Source organism: Condylura cristata, unplaced genomic scaffold (assembly GCF_000260355.1).
Source record: "Condylura cristata isolate star-nosed mole 26May11 unplaced genomic scaffold, ConCri1.0 scaffold00007, whole genome shotgun sequence".
In the NCBI taxonomy this organism is placed as follows: Eukaryota; Metazoa; Chordata; class Mammalia; order Eulipotyphla; family Talpidae; genus Condylura; species Condylura cristata.
This window is the reverse complement of record NW_004567108.1, coordinates 8531352-8547956: the sequence shown is the minus strand read 5'-3', so window position 1 is coordinate 8547956 and position 16605 is coordinate 8531352.

The window sequence follows — 16605 nt, the reverse complement described above, 5'->3', positions numbered from 1 at the left end:
CAGGAGAGGTCTGCTGTGCCATGTGGATCTCCTCCTGGGCAGGCGGGGATCGAACTCATGCTTAAGCTTCGTAGTGCTGTGCTTTAACTTGCTGCGCCACCAGGGAGGGCCCTTAACTGAATTTTTATCAAGACCCTAAGCATGTGTTCTCTACATACTACTCTTCCCATATTTGTGTCTTTTGTCCTTTCTTTCTAATTAAATCAAAATAAGTTTATAAATAAAAACTTAATTCTAAAGACCACGATCTTGGTTTAGATCAAGCCAATCAAGGGTTGATTGAATCTACCTTTATGGTCTATATATCATTTCAATAGTTATGAGCTCAACCTATGATTTATATAAAAAGTACAGTGAATGCACCTTAAGAATATCCAGAATTATGCATATTTAATGATTTGATTAACATTCCTTTTAAAAGACAGTTACATAGAAAAAGCATCTATTGTTTTATATAACTTAAAATAACTGTGATAAATCACTAAAAATAATTGGTTATTGAATTAAATATAGATGACACTATATGAATTTAAATAAACAATTTAAATTCACATATTCAGTTGATCTGCTTTTAGAAACTTGGTCCAGAAAGACTTTAGTTAAAAGTTCTTTATGGAAAGCCAATTAATAATTTGTTGAGCCATTATAACTGACAAGAATTCTCCTGAGCACTCTAGGCTCCATAGGATGTCATTATGACTCTTTTGCATGTAAAGAAGCTAAGGATTATCGAAGACTTTATATGTTTGTACATAATGAAGCTAAGGATTATCAAAGACTTTATATGTTTCATTTAGGGTTCAATTTAAAAGTCAAGGGTCAATCCCAGATTTCCAAACCTTCCTGTAAAGGTTAAAGAGATTTAACATGACATCTTTGGGATGCTTTCTACGTCCCAGACATTGTTATCATATTTCACTTTTGGCTACCTCACTTAAATTCACAAGCTAATATTACATTATTCCCCTTTATGGGGAAAACAGAGAATTATTATATTCACTTTGCAAGGTCACACAGTGTGCAATTATACAACCAAAGTAAAATATTTTTAATATAAAGCTTATGCACATTCAATTTCAGAAATGCCTCCTGGCAATCTTGTCTTGTTTACTGCACTACAAGTTCTGTCTACTGCCTTAGGTTTTTATGCAATGGACTACTTTTATTACAGTGGATAGGCAGAGATTTTTTACAACAGGATTCACGCAAAGGTAGCAACATTCATTAGTTTATTAATAGTATCAATAATTAATTTAGAGCTCTATCAGACTATGGATAGTGTTGGGTAGACCATGATAAATAGGATATTGTGTTGTCCTGATTAGCTCATAATTCTATAAAAGAAAGTAAGAGACACTGAAATAATTATAATGTAGTGCTAAAAGATTCAGCAGAATCAGAACAATTGCAATATATTATGAAAGTAACATACAGGAGCAATTGCAATGAAAATGACATTTGAGCTGAGATTGAGGAATGAAAAAGCACATAGCTCAGGTCAGGGGAAGGACCTGTGGGATTGGGGGTATATGGAAATTACTAAGGATGAGGAAAGGAAATCATGAGTAATTTGGAATAAGTGTGATGTTTAGTACATGGATAGAAGACAAGATTGGACCCCACAAAGAAAAGAAATAATAAACTGCTTTAATATTTGACTATTTTATATTCATTTCATCTGTCCTTTTGGAGTTTCCATCACTACTAAGAATAAAATAGAAATATGTCCCTTGAAGTTGCCATAAATCCTCTGGTGATTTAGCACAAGGAGTGAAAGGAAATTTTATACATATTCTTCACCTCACTGCATGAGCTCTTTTAGTCTTGGTAGGGAGGTTAGTTGCTGTGAACATCAGTCATTATTGTGGAAAATACTGTGGAACTAACCAGTGATGAAGCGATGTTGACATACTGCCATAGTCCATTGTTTACATCAGGTGTGTGTGTGTGTGTGTGTGTGTGTGCTTGTGCTTCATAGCTCTATGGACTTTGTCAAATGTATAGCATGAATCTACCATAACCGTATTACCTTAAACATTCTCTGGACTTCACTGATTCATTCCTCTTGCTCATTCCCTTGAGCCCCTAAATATCTTTATCACGATGCTTTTGCCTTTTCAAGAACATTATATAGTTCTTATGATTATATATATCATATGAGTCTTATGATATATAGCAACTGTAGATAGGTCTCATTCATTTAAGCATATGCATTTAAAATACCTCTATTATTTAATTTTAAATTGAATTATTTATACTCCATGTGTACACATTAGAAACAAGATTTAAAATCTTTGATGTATTCAACATGTTTCAAAGCTAACAACACAAAAACTTCAAAGCCACGATGAATGTTCATGACTAATTTTAGTAAGAGAACACTTTAGTGGAGTGGACTACATACATGATAGTTTAGGAGAATCTTGTGGTGTTGGAGAATTTAAACATCTGGATAGTACATGACATTATGGAATTTTTGCTTACTTTTATAGATTTATATGTTACTTATAAATTTTGTGGGAGAACTTATTCTTAGCATATACTAAAAATAATTTTGACAAACTATTAGTTATTTAGAGCTGATATAAGAAAATAATGATGTGTAGTAAAAATTAATATGTAAAGTTTAAAAATAATCAAAATGTTTGCATCTAGAAAGATCTATACACTCTCATTTTATTATTTTACAACTTTTGTTTGAAAATTTCATTTAAAAATATGAGAAAAAATTTCCACCCAAAAGCTTTCTTGGAACACAAACCAGATTTATTGTCCTCTCATTGTTAGTAGTGTTTACAAGACAATTGTACTGAGATTTGTGAATTTACCAAAAAATCTTCCATTGTAATATTTTAATGTTTTATATTGTTTCCTGACTAGAGCTCTTGGGAAAAAAAAAACATTCATGCAAATGTAAGCATGTACACACAGGCACAGAGATATATATGTGTGTGTATATATGTGTGCATACACATATACATAAGCAGAAGGATATTAACAGTGAAGCATTACTGCCTTCTCATATTTTAGAGGAAGGGCCAAATATAAACATAGTTATTTCAGCCATTAGTGGAAGAAATGGTACTTTAGAAGCTTGAAAATTACAGCACTCTTTACGGAAACACTCCATAAGACTCATGAATTACTGTCTCTGCACTACCATAGAGTTATTAAAATTTAAAACGGAGAAAAGGGGAAAGGAAAACCATAATCCCCATCCATTTCTACACAAAGGAATTAAACACCATGGCACTGACATTTGAACTTTCAAGCAAGTGAATAGAAGGCCTATCCATGAGTGACAGGCCAAGAGCTTATATTTAATTCAAAATTACTATTCATGTCATCTCAAATTCCAGAGAAAGCAGCAATCTGGTGTCGCAAATGCTGAATGTGAGCAAGATTGTTAAGGAAAGGATAATGCCTTACGTACATGTAAGATGTAAAATTAAAAAAAAAACCCTTTTGGACATAGATAATAAGATCTCTGCTAATACGGACTACTGTTGGCAATTGTTAAATTGCTGAAATGTTAAATAATTTTAAGAAAATAATAAGTTCAGTGGATTATATTGTTAATGCATTTTCAGCATACATTTAACATGAATGACTAATTATGTGTATGTAGAATTGTCAATTTTCTATATACACACATACATGTATATATGAACATGTGTGTATATGTGAATAACACACATATATCTATACAGACACACATATATCTATACAGACACACCATACATGTATAGCCATTATGTACATGCACATGCATGTCATATACATATATGCCTATAAAGATGTATAAATGAAATATATGCATTGTGTATATATTTATGTGATTGCACATATGACTGATGTTATATATATATGTATATATATATGTGTGTGTATATATATATATACATTTACATTCTGTAATTGTAATTATAAACACTCTAGAGCTGAAACTGGCAAAAGAATGAATTGAGAAATTTCATAGTCACATAGTAGATGCACAATCAAGGATGCATATGAAATTCATAAGAAATGAAAGAAGAGGTCCCTCCCTGGGTGGTGCAACTGGTTGGAGCGCAGCACTGTGAGGCCATCTGCAGTTAGTGTAGCAAGAGCTTGATCCACAGCAGACCTCTCCTACCCGCCCACTGCTCCCTTCAGCAGTGTTTCAGTCCATCTGCCTATTCTGCTCCCCACTCTGTCTCCAGTGAATCCTCCTAACCCCTGCACCATGGTCTGTACCCCAATTCTTGTATGCATAATTCTTAAAAAAAAAGGAAGAAATTATCATCAGAAATAGCTTAGCTATCTATTGCTGCATGACAGATTTCAGAAAATGTAGCAGTTGAAGCCATGAAAGTTACCACCTTATAGTTCTTGTTGACCAAGAGTGCCAGCACAGCTTACCTCATTCCCTGCTCCGGGATCTCTCACTAGGCTACAGTCAAGACCTGGCCAGGGTGTGGCTGCATCTGCTACTAACCTGGAAAACAATGTTCTCCAAGCTCATGTGGTTGTCCCCTGAATTCAGTTCTTTGAAGGTTGTTGGACTGAGGGATTCATCTGCTTGTGGGCTGTCACATGGAGATCACCTTTCATCTCACTGTCTTTTGGGAAGAAGCTGCCATTAACTTCTCAACAAGGGGATCTCTCTAACATGGTCTCTTCTTTTATCAAAACATTATCTGTGAAGGCAATAGAAATAATCTGAAACAAACTAAAATACTTCTTCACAGCAAAAGAAACAATCAACAAAAATGTAAATATCTACAGAATGGAAAATTACATTTTAATTCATATATTGGGCAAGGGGTTAATATACAAAATATAAATGTTACTCATAACTCAACAATAAAATATAAAATGGCTTCCAATGGCACAGAGGAACAAAACAGTTATTTTTCCAAAGACATCTGAATGACTAACAGTTTCACATATAAAGGCAATTCATATGTTTAATTATTAGGGGAATGCAAATAAACCCAAGGGATATTATCCACTTCTTTTTTTAAGTCATAATTATTTATGCATATAAGAACTTGGGGTATAGGTAAGAGGTATAGAGAGTAAGGGGACTCACCAGAGACAGAATAGGGAGCAGAACAGGCAGATCTACTGAAACCACTGCTGAGGGGAACAGCAGGGAGACAGGAGAGGTCTACAGCACTGTGTGGGTCAGCTCCCTGGCCGGGGATCGAACTCGTGCTGCAGTGGCTGGTGATAGCTCCATAGCATTGTGCTGAGACTTTAACCCCTGGGCTACCAGGGATGCCCTATGTCACTTGTGTTGGATGATAAGACTGGTTAGAATGCAGAGAAAAAGAGATCCTTGTGCAATATTGGCGGGAATGTAAATTGCTTCAACTACTGGGAAAATAATTACGGTGTCTCCTCCAAAATTAAAACTAGAATAAGCACATGACCCAGGAATCTATGTTTACAGTCAATGGAAATGAAAGCAAGGTTTAAATGAAATCAGCAGAGCACACACAGACTATCCATTGCGAGGAAGGGGTATGTTCTATTATTTGCTAGGGGTTATACAGTGTTCCATACATTGACTATGGTGGCTTCTGGGGCAACACAGAGTCAATTACTACATAAATAAACCAGAGTTTGTGTCTCGTGGGGCAGCAACGCTGGTTGCAACACAGGATGGAGGAAAGAGAACTGGAAGTCAAGTAGTGAGAGAGGCAGACCTAGAGACCTTACAACTGGAGGCCCAGCAGCCCTTCCCGCCAGACTCACACTAACTGGGGGTCAAATCCAGGAAGGTGGGCTGTAGATGGAGGAATGTGCACAGTGGGGATGATTCTTGGGGTACATAATTGTATGGCACGAGCTGGGGGAGGAGCGAATAAGGGTTGTGCCTGGGGTCCCTCCTTGCTGCTGATCCCAATATCCTTTCTCCAGTCTCATTTATACTTAAATCCCTGTCAAGGTGGTTGTGGCCACAATGTCTGCCTGCTGTTTGCAGTGGATATTCTCATGCCAAGACTTTTGTCCTGATGAGAGGGTCCCTGACTGGCTCTACATTTTTAACTTGAGCAGCAAAATCTCTGGGCACCTCTTAAGATTACATCTCAAGAATAAGGAGGTCTAGGGAGCCCACAAAAGTTTACCTTCAGAAGTCTAGATGTGTAAGCATAAGTGTTTCAAAAGTAGCTGTTGTAGTAGAACATAAGTTGCCACTCAGCTATATTGAATATGTTTTAATCACTTTAAGATTCATTTAGGATTTCTAAATAATGTCAAAAATCAATTTATTAAAGAACTATTTCCCTTTTCCTTAAAGAACTACCTTTGGGGGTCTTTAAATATACCTAGAACTAGTGGAAGAAGCAATGTGGGTAAACAAAAATCAATATTCTGAGACACTGAATAGGAAAAAGAAAACAAGAAGCAATGATGATGATGGAGGGAAGATCAGGCAAGAAAAAAGAATTATTCTTGGTAAAGTCATAATGTAAAATTTATAAAATCTCAAAATGTAGTTTTACTTATAGTTTAAACTATACATTATGACAGGCTTTAAGAATTTCTCAGTAGTAGTTATGTGGAGTCTCTTTGTCTTTAGTAGTCTGTGTCTCATCAGGATCTTATTAACTTTCCTTATCAAAGATTATTGTGTGTTTATGGCCATAATGACTAATTGTGCACACATAATGGGATTTATGATCTTCTTTATGTTTCCTTGCCTACACACTTCACACTTAATTATTCATATCTAATTGTGTCTAATCATTCTCCAGCCTCGTTTTTCTGCCATTTAAAATCAATATAATAGAGAAAAACATAGACAATAATCTCAAATCAATATTTTCAGCCCTCAATTTGATTCTTCTTTGAAGGACCTTTGTTTCATTCATATTTATTTATTTTGTGTTTGCTCGATTTTTTGTTTTATATTTAGTAAATAAAATTTTATTGACATCAGGATCAGAATTTGTGTTTACTTTCTTAGTTTCAGAAGAAATTTTACCCCATATACTGCTTTCACTGATGGTGTTTGAGCAATTGGCTGGATGCTAAGGCTACCGACCAAGTAGAAGACAGGAGAGGAATAGTTGGGTTTGTAGAGGTGATTATACAGTCAGGTTTGAGCATTATAAGTATGATTTTGCTGTCAGGCACACAATTCCAGATAATGGAAAGATGAGTGTTAAAGTTTTACCTAAAGAAGACAGTGTTCATTTTCTTTTATTCCTTTATACTTAATTTTCAATCATTCAATAAAACCTGTATGTGTACATTATGCTCCTTATCATTCAGCAAGTACCACTTCAATAACTAAAATCAGAATCTAGGTCACAGCAACCTTACATCCAACTACAACATACTTCTAAATAGTTTTCCTGTAGACAACCTGCTGCTTTATAGTTCAGATTGAACTTTCCAAGTAATACATTTAATTATGCCATTGTTTTGATTAACATTACTATTTATTGATAGTGCTGATCCGCTAATAGTTTATACTGATACCAGAAAAAAAAATGTAAAATTCTTAACAGATAATCTGACTCATGATAACTCCCCGGACCATCAACTCCCCACCTTTTTAATTTATTTCCCCTGCCTCAGCCACACATGCTGTGTTAATGTGAGTCAAGGACCCCAATATGTATACTTGTAATATTGAAATACTGTAATTGTTACCTTACATGGAAAAACAGAACATTTTGGTTTTTTTTTAAAAGATTTATTTGTTTATTCACACAAGAAGTGGAGTATAGGCCAAAGGTACCAGGACACTAAGAGGATTCATCAGAGAGAGTGGGGAGCAGAACAGGCAGATCAACTGAAGTATACTGTTGAGGGGAGCAGCGGGGAGGTCTGCTGCACCCTGTGGGTCAGCTCCCTGGCCAGGGATCAAACTAGTGCTGCAGTGGCTATAGATAGCTTCACAGTGCTATACTCTGACCCTTTGCACCACCAGGGAGGCCTAGAATTTTGCAATTTTGATTAAACCAAAGATTTTAAGATTGTTCTGATAATCTGAATGGGTCATAAATGCAACCACAAATGCCCTTATAAGGAGATAGAAGTAGGTTAAACCACAGAAGAGATGAAACAATAAGATTCTCATGGCAGAAACTGGAGTTCTGTGGCCATTAGCTAAGGCAAGCTGGAAGCCACCTTCAAAAGTAGGACAGAATAATTTCCTGTTGTTTTGAAACAAGTTTGTGTCCTGAGGAAATCAATATGTTTATTTTTTTTATGACTGTATCATTTTTTTGTTTATTGTTACCTTGACTTAGAATGCTCTTCAGTCAGGTCTACTTCTTTCTCTTAAAAGAACTAGGGAATAGGTCAGAGGTGTCAGGGTGAGAGAGGACTCACTAGAGCCAGAGTGGGGAGCAGAACAGATGGATAGACTAAAATACACTACTGAGGGGGAGCAGCAGGCAAGTCAGGAGATGTGTGCTGTTCTGATGGTCAACTCCCTGGCCAGGGATCGAACTCAGGCTGATAGCCCGAGACTAACACCTGCACCAACAGGGAGACCCTTCACTCAGGTATTTACATAAATGGAACTTTCTCATCTTTTGGTCAAAACTTAAATATTTTCTTTCAGAAAATTATTCCTAGTCATTCTGGATAAATAACGTCTGTCTCCCAACTACCAACAATCACAGGAACCACTAGAATTTCTGTTATTTTTTTAAGTGACAGCACATTCAGAGAGAATCTACTAAGTATATATCATAGCCTCTTTATCCAGTCTTCTGTCCATGAGTATTTGCATTCTTTAAACTCCTGATTATTGTAAATAATGCTGCAACAAAAATGAGGGCATGTCTCTCTCTGCATTCATGCTTTTGTATTTGTCAGGTAAATATAAAAAGTGGGATAACTGGATTACATGAAATTTTTATTAAGCTTTTGAGGTATCCCCACACTGTTTTCATAATAGCTGCATCAGCTAAATCCAAAAATGTACTGGGTTTCCTTTCTTTGCACATCTCCAGCAACTGTTTTTTTGGCTAATACACATTCTCACAGGATCTCCCTGATGCTGCAACGGGTTGCAGTGCAGCACGGTGAGCTCTCTGTAGCCACTGCAGTGCAAGTTCAATCCCCAGCCAAGGAGGTGAGCCACATGGCACAGCAGACCTCTCCTGTCTCGCCCACTGTTCCCCGCAGTGGTGTATGTCAGTCAGTCTGCCTCTTCTGCTGCTCACTCTGTCTTTGGTGAACCCTCTCACCATCCGCACTTCTGGCCTCTACCCCAATTCTTGTATGCATAAGTAAATAGATATGTATGCATTTACTTATTAATGCATTAAGAACACACTCTCACAGGTTGTTGTTTCAAGTTTCCTAATAATAAGAGATGATATACATCTTTTCATGTGCTATTCAGCTGTCTATTTGTCAATTTAGATCTTCCCTCACTTTTCAATTGGCTTATTTCTTTGTGTTGACCTTATGAATGTTAATATATTTTGTAAGACCCTTTGTCAGATGTATGCATAAATATCTTCTACCATTAGTTAAGGTGTGTTTTTATTTTGATGAATAAAAATTTCACAGTAAAATTGACAAAGTCATGTTTACTTATTTTTGCTTTTGTTTCTCTTGTTGTTTGAGTTGAGTCCTCAAACATCTCTAATCTCACTGTCCAGGAGCATGTCATTATGTTTTCTTCTATGCATTTATGTTTTCAGGCATTCTAAAATTCCTAAGCAGAAAGTCTCCATTATAACTGGGATTGAATCTGCCATCAGGGTGGTGTAATGTACCTTTGGACATAAAGAAACTGGATTTTAAAAAAGAAATAAAATATTTCATTTTAACCATAATCTAATATTATGGCTACAGTGCCATTTGTTTTTTTATTTTTTTTTAAGATTTATTTATTTATGCATACAGAACTGGGGTATAAGTCAGAGGGGCAGAGGCAGTGAGAAGATTCACCAGAGACAGAGTGGGGAGCAGAACAGGCAGATGGACAAAGTACATTGATGAGGGGAGCAGCATGCAGGTCAGGAGAAGTCTGCCAAGCCAGGTGGGTCACCTCTCTTGCCAGGGATCAAACTCATGAAGTGGCTGCAGCTAGCTTCATAGTGCCGTGGTTTAACCCATTGCACCTAGGAAGGGTCCCTATTTTACCAGTTCTTTATTTAATATCAGGCCATTATGTTTTCTCTGAAGAGAAAGGCTTTCTTTATCAGACTCTAAAATTCTTACCAGTGTTACAGATTTATCACTAAAGAGTGTCAAAAATATAGTGCTCTAATTAACTCACTCATATAAGAAACATTTATAAAGCTAGAGATTAGTAAATCTGGCAATGACAAAATCATTGTAAGAGCTGAGCCTGAATTAACATCAACTTGTGAGTTAAACTTAAATTATATGCATTATCTAAAGTTACAGAGAAATAGCTGACATTTGAAGGTCATAAAAGAAAGAGACTTCAAAAGATGGAGACTGCTTTACATATATTTACACACGATTGGAAGAGCTGCATATTTCTTCTATAGAGGTTGAAAGTTTAGTGGATAGTAGAGATTGTTGTGTATTCAACTGCTTCTTATTATTTGTGACTATTTCTTGCTTCATTACCTTTCTTTAGGAAGAGGTAATAAATGCAAAATCTTCTGTCAAAACTCAGTCCCATCTTCCCATTACTCATACCTGATTTCAGCATAAATGTCATGCACTCTGCAATGTGCATTTTTCAACAGAGCTGAACACAGACTTTTTAAAATTGAAAGAAAACATGCTTACTTGCACTTCTCAAAGCCACCCATCCCTTTTTTGTGATGTGAGCATAATGCATTCTATAAAGTATCATCCGCATAGTTGTGACGACAAACAAATGTTAAGAAAATAGTGGGGTCCTTTTAAAAATATGATAGCAAAACATGCTACCCAACAATAAAAAAAATTTTTTTGAGAAACTTCTCACACAGGAAATATTGGCAGTAAGTTCAATCAGCCTTCTTATCTGATCCAAAAATGCTTCTACCTACATTGTGAATTCAATAATGGACTATAATGAATTTTTTCCCAAACAGCCATAGTGAAACTGTTTGCACATCTTTATGAGAAATTTGTCTTTAAGGAGAAAATTGGAATTCAATATTTAAGACATTTGAAAGGAGAAAGTCAATAAAGTGATAAAGATGAGATGGATGGGGAGAGAAACACAGTGACCCTGACTTTGTAGGTTGGGATTGCATAACAGCTTATTGAGAAGGTTTTTAAAAGGTTATTTTTCTATTTTCTGAAAGTATTGGGAAACCATTACTTAACTGAAAGATTTACAACTCTCAAATGTTTCCTATATGCCTGTTTCTCCCATTTCTAAAAACTAAAATAGCACAATGTGAAGTTTCTAACGTACTAAGCAGTTTTGTGACTGGCAAATAAATGATTGACTTAAAAAATAGTGGCATGCCCCTCCTGCCTGACTTAGTGGGAGACCCTACTCCATCACCCCAAAATAGGAGCTGCCTTGCTAGTCGAGGGCCTTACCTATCATTCTATAGATGTTGGTAGCCAGCAGGCAACTTCTGAGCAGAATTTATTGCCTAATGGAAGTAGAGAAGAGCAAAAGTTCCCAAATGACATTGAGATTGTTTACCTGAGAAGACTTTAGGACATTTATAAATAAACAATTGCAGTGATCATATTTTTGAAAGTTATAAAGAAATAATGACTTTGTTCAAAAAAGATGGATGCATTCTGAGATAGACAAATATGAGATTTTTTTTAAATTTAAAGTTAGGCAAATTGTTTAGATAATAAAGTATACAGAATCTGAAATTTAAAGGAAATCAATATTCCACATCTTTCAGTAGATCAGGATTTCCAAATTGTTTTGGTAACTTTTTCTAGGCTATGCAATTGATTATTTTAGATTTTTGTGGACAATAGTAAGTGAAGACAAATATATAATTAAAGGGAGATCTTTCAAAAAAAATTTCGAGATTAACATAGGACCCTAAAAATAGTCTATATGAATAATAGCTTCAGGTATATAGTTTACATTTTCATGAATTTATATGTATACATGAAATTTGTATACGGCAATTAAATTTTAGATAATTTTAGATAAAGATCTGACAATCTCTTCAGGTGTATATCTTTTTAGCCTCCTAGGTCTCCACATTTCCCCCCCTTACAAATTAGCTCATGACCTTGCTTGTACACACCATTCTGAAATTTCTTTCACAAATAAAACCTTGTGTTCCACAGTTGATCTATCTCCGGTAGATATATTTCACCTCTTCCTGTACCATTTCCTGATGGAAGAAGATGCTCGTCAGAGCAATACACACAATACTACTATAAATCAATAACAAGGTAACTGGTTTTGTCTGCCTTCACCTATGATATTTACCTACCACACTAATTATAACTAACACATTTACTTCACTTTTCCTATCTTTTCTCCCTTGTATCTTAAATGCTTATCAAGTCATCATTCTGATACATTCCTATCAAAGAAATTGTCACAGCGATTCAGGGGAAATCAAATATGATTTTCAAGGGCAGTTTTATGATGAATTTGAAGGGAACGTGTTTCTAAAAATGTTACGCTTACTTTATTTTGTTTTTTAGTGCTAATTTTTTTTTCATTAAGCTTCTATCTCAAAACTTCAAATTTCTTCGAACTTTTCCATTTAACTTCCATGTATTCTATCTTTAGTCTAAAACTGAAAGTCATATTTAGTGAAGTAATGCTATTATTCATAACAAGCTCATGTATTTAAATACCTTTCAAAATTTAATTTATGCTTGTAATTGATGTTGTGTTATTTAACTACTTTAATAATGGTTTAGAAAACAAACCACCCACATCCTTCATTTTTATAAATTGAATAAATTATTAATATAAATGCAATTATAGCTTATTTTGAAAGGTACAATTGTGCTTAAAATTCATTGTATTTTAAGAATGAAATAAAACAAGCAGGATTCAAAGACTGATATGTTATTTGACTTACCTGCATTCTCATACATATACATGTGCAAGGAAAGGCCCAGAAATTGGATGTTTTACATGAACAAAAATAGAAGTTTACTATTCATGTCTTTATGTGTATAGGTTTATATATGTATAATGCAGAGCTGTTGATGTGAAACTCCTGATGATGCAAAATGTAAACGCAAACACAGAGGAGGAAATGTCTACATATAAATAACGAACTGTCATATTAGAGAGAAAATGCTTGAAAGAAGGTTTCTCTTATCTAAATATTTAGTGTGGCTGTTACAGATGTTCTGTAAATAGTCCATTATATAGTCTACATATCTTCCTCCATAGGATTACATTTGCAATATGGCATGCAAGTTACATGAGGCAGAAAATAAATATTTTCAAAACGTTTTACAACTGAAATGGAAAAAAATAAGGAAATTCCTTATTTTGAGTGTCTAACACTCTCCAAATGACCAATGACAGAAAAACGGAGGTGTGAGCTCCAAGCAGGTGTAGGCTTAGTTGTGAAACACATGTGAAGAAATGTTGATGGCTTCATGCAAATATCTATATTAGAATAACAGATAGCGGTAGTATTTAAGAACAACTTTACCAAAAAATATAATAAAGGTGTGATTTTTTTTGCATTATTTTGTAATTTTTGTTGTTGTTGTTAAATCCAGGCACAACATTGGCTGAGCTTATATGAATAGTCTCTAGTTTCAACCCTTTGAGTAGAGGTCTTTATAAACAGTGAAGGGGAATTAGACCATTTTCATATAATAAAGTATCTTATCTTCTTTGTTACAGTTTGAATCATTCTTAATTCTGCTGGCCCAGTAGAAGCAAAAACATCTGTTTTTTTACCAACCACCCCATGGCGCAACGGGTTAGGACCCAGCACTGCAAGCTGGCCTCAGTGGTGATCCACGTGGAGCAACAGGCCTCTCCTGTCTCACCCGCTGCTCCCCTCATCAGTGTACTTCGTTGATCTGCCTGTTCTGCTCCCCACTCTGTCTTTGGTGAATCCTCCACCACTCCTGCACCTCTGGCTTGTACCCCAGTACTGTAAGTATAAATAAATCTTAAAAACAAAAAAAAAAAGATGTTTATCTCCCAATCCAAACAAAATAAATCAGAGCCTCTGGGAGACATTTTTCTGGGATTCCCTTTAACTTAGGTTTGATATTTTCTCAAGAGAAATAAGATTCCCACAATTCAAAAAGTACTATTAGATCACCTTTCCAATGTATTATGAATGCAATTTCTATGACTTGCCTCATTAGTATTCAAGCTAACTTTAACCATTTGAAAATAGAGGAATCTCCCAAGACTCTACAATAAGCTTACTTTTGTAAGTTTTTTGTTGTTGTTGTTGTTGGAAGATATGTTGAGATCCTCCAACTAATTAGCTCTTCATGGAAACTTAAATCTACCCATTTATGTATATTTATCACTTTAGACATGATTCCTTTTTTTATCCAATAGGTTAGAGTATATTACTATCATTTTGTGTTTTAATGTTCATATTATACAGAGTCATTGGGAATCCCTATAGGCTTGATTGATTTATTGTTTGTTTGTTTTTATCCTTTCTTTCTTCTCTCCCCATATTTTGGCAGCTTATCATTCTCCTTTCTGACAAAATAAAATGATTTAACTTCTTCAGTTTACATTCTTTCCTTAGCCTTGGATAAAACACAATGAAATATTTAAATATTAAAAACCCCAAAGACCACCAATATTCTGATTCAACAGAACAGTGTGTTCATTCTGTTCATTCTAATTTTATCACCTTCTGTGTTTCATTTCACACAAAAATTGTTCCCACTTTATCCTACATGTTTGATTTAGTTAACCAATCCTGCTATATGTAACCAATCTCTTCTTGTAGCTGACAAGTGCACTTTAAAACTCTTCGGCTACTCCTTCAGTCTCCAACACCCACCTTCGTCCTCTCCAAGTTAAGTTTCCTCAGAATTCATCTACCAAGGCAGCCTTTCATTCAAGTCCGCTTCTGGTTGGACTCTAAACCCTTCCAGGTTGCGGGGAGCTTCATCCTTCTCGTTCAGTCAGCTACTACCTCTCTTTCCCAGCCACAAAGAGTAGATTTTGTATGAATTGTTTCAGAAGGGAGAGGTACTTAATGATTAAGAGGAGGAAATCAAAATCAAAATTTTCTTTTTAGTTTCAAAATTATTATTGTGTGTATGTCACGAACATGTGGTAATAATTTACTCGAAGAAGGTAGTTACAATTGTTGGAACCAAGGCTAGACTGAAACATATGTAAACATTAGACTTTCATTATCACTTCAATTTAATTGATTGTGCATATGTTGACAGTTTTGCTTTTTGTCCAATGATTTGTTTTATTGGTGGCTACTCCCTTTGATTAATTGCATATGTTATTTGTGCCAATGGGAACACTTCAGCCTGGAAGGTAAAATATTTGACCACTAAAGGATATATACTCTTAGCTCAATAATGCTGATCAGAGCAACACTGGGTCAAGAAGCCAAAAAAAAAAAACTAGTAAGTACTACTCTGAGAAGGAAAAGTATAAAAAGAGAGAAGTAAATACTGTATAGAAGAAATAAAGTAAATACTATATAGAACACCATGAGCACTGGGAGGGAAGGATAAAATGGAAAAGATAGAGAGGCAAAGAACACAGAGACAGGAACAGAAATAACAGAGAGATTCATTATACACAGCCTTTTATTATAATGCAATTAACAATCCCTGCTTGACAACCTGCCACAATAAGAGTTAGAAAAATCATGCTATTTAAAATCTTTTTTAGATAAATCAAAAATTCCATGAGTGTAACTTTCCTTGATTTCATGATCCAAATCAATGATGAATTATTTTTCCATTTTTATATTTAATAATCATTAGTGATTTTAACTCCTCACTTTGCTGCTGGATTGAGTTTCTGTAGGTGTAGATAGTATCATTAAATGTTTTTAAAATCATTTGCATGTTTTCTTTGTTTGCCAATCTACCAAGGGTTGTATCCATTTTATATATTGTTGTTTTCAAGATGTATTTGAATATAATAAAAGCATGTAATTTGCCCATAACTACACCTTATAAATATGAAGACATTTTACATTATTTGTATATACTTTAGATAGGGAGTTTTGTTTGGTTGGTGAATGCTGTGTTCCATTTAATTTTTCAGAATAGTGCAAACTACCTGTACTCTTTAATAATGGTTTTGCACTCTAACTGAAATTTTGTTTAACTTGTCAGAAGAAAGAATGACTAGATAACTGTTGGACTAATTTTTTTTGTTTGTTTGTTTTAATTACTGTTACTTTCATAGAATCCAGTTAAAATTTGTATCAACTTTTATTAAAGCCATCAGAGTTTTAAAATAGCCCTTCACTCTTCTAATAATAACTCTATAAGATGTGATTAAATATTTTTCAAACTCTAACTGGCCAAGACATAGGGAAAACCCAATCCTTGCACTTACTAGATTTCTAGGAGGAGGAAGGAAACATGTAACTCCAGCTCAGTCCTGCCCTACCTGACACAATCAGAAATGAAAGCTAAATAAGGACTCACCAAAGTAGTAATTAGCAAAAGTGTTTTGTGCACTCATCAGAGAGTTTGCAAACTGAAGCATCCATACTAAAACATGGAATTAGCTTCAGAAAGAAAAAAAAA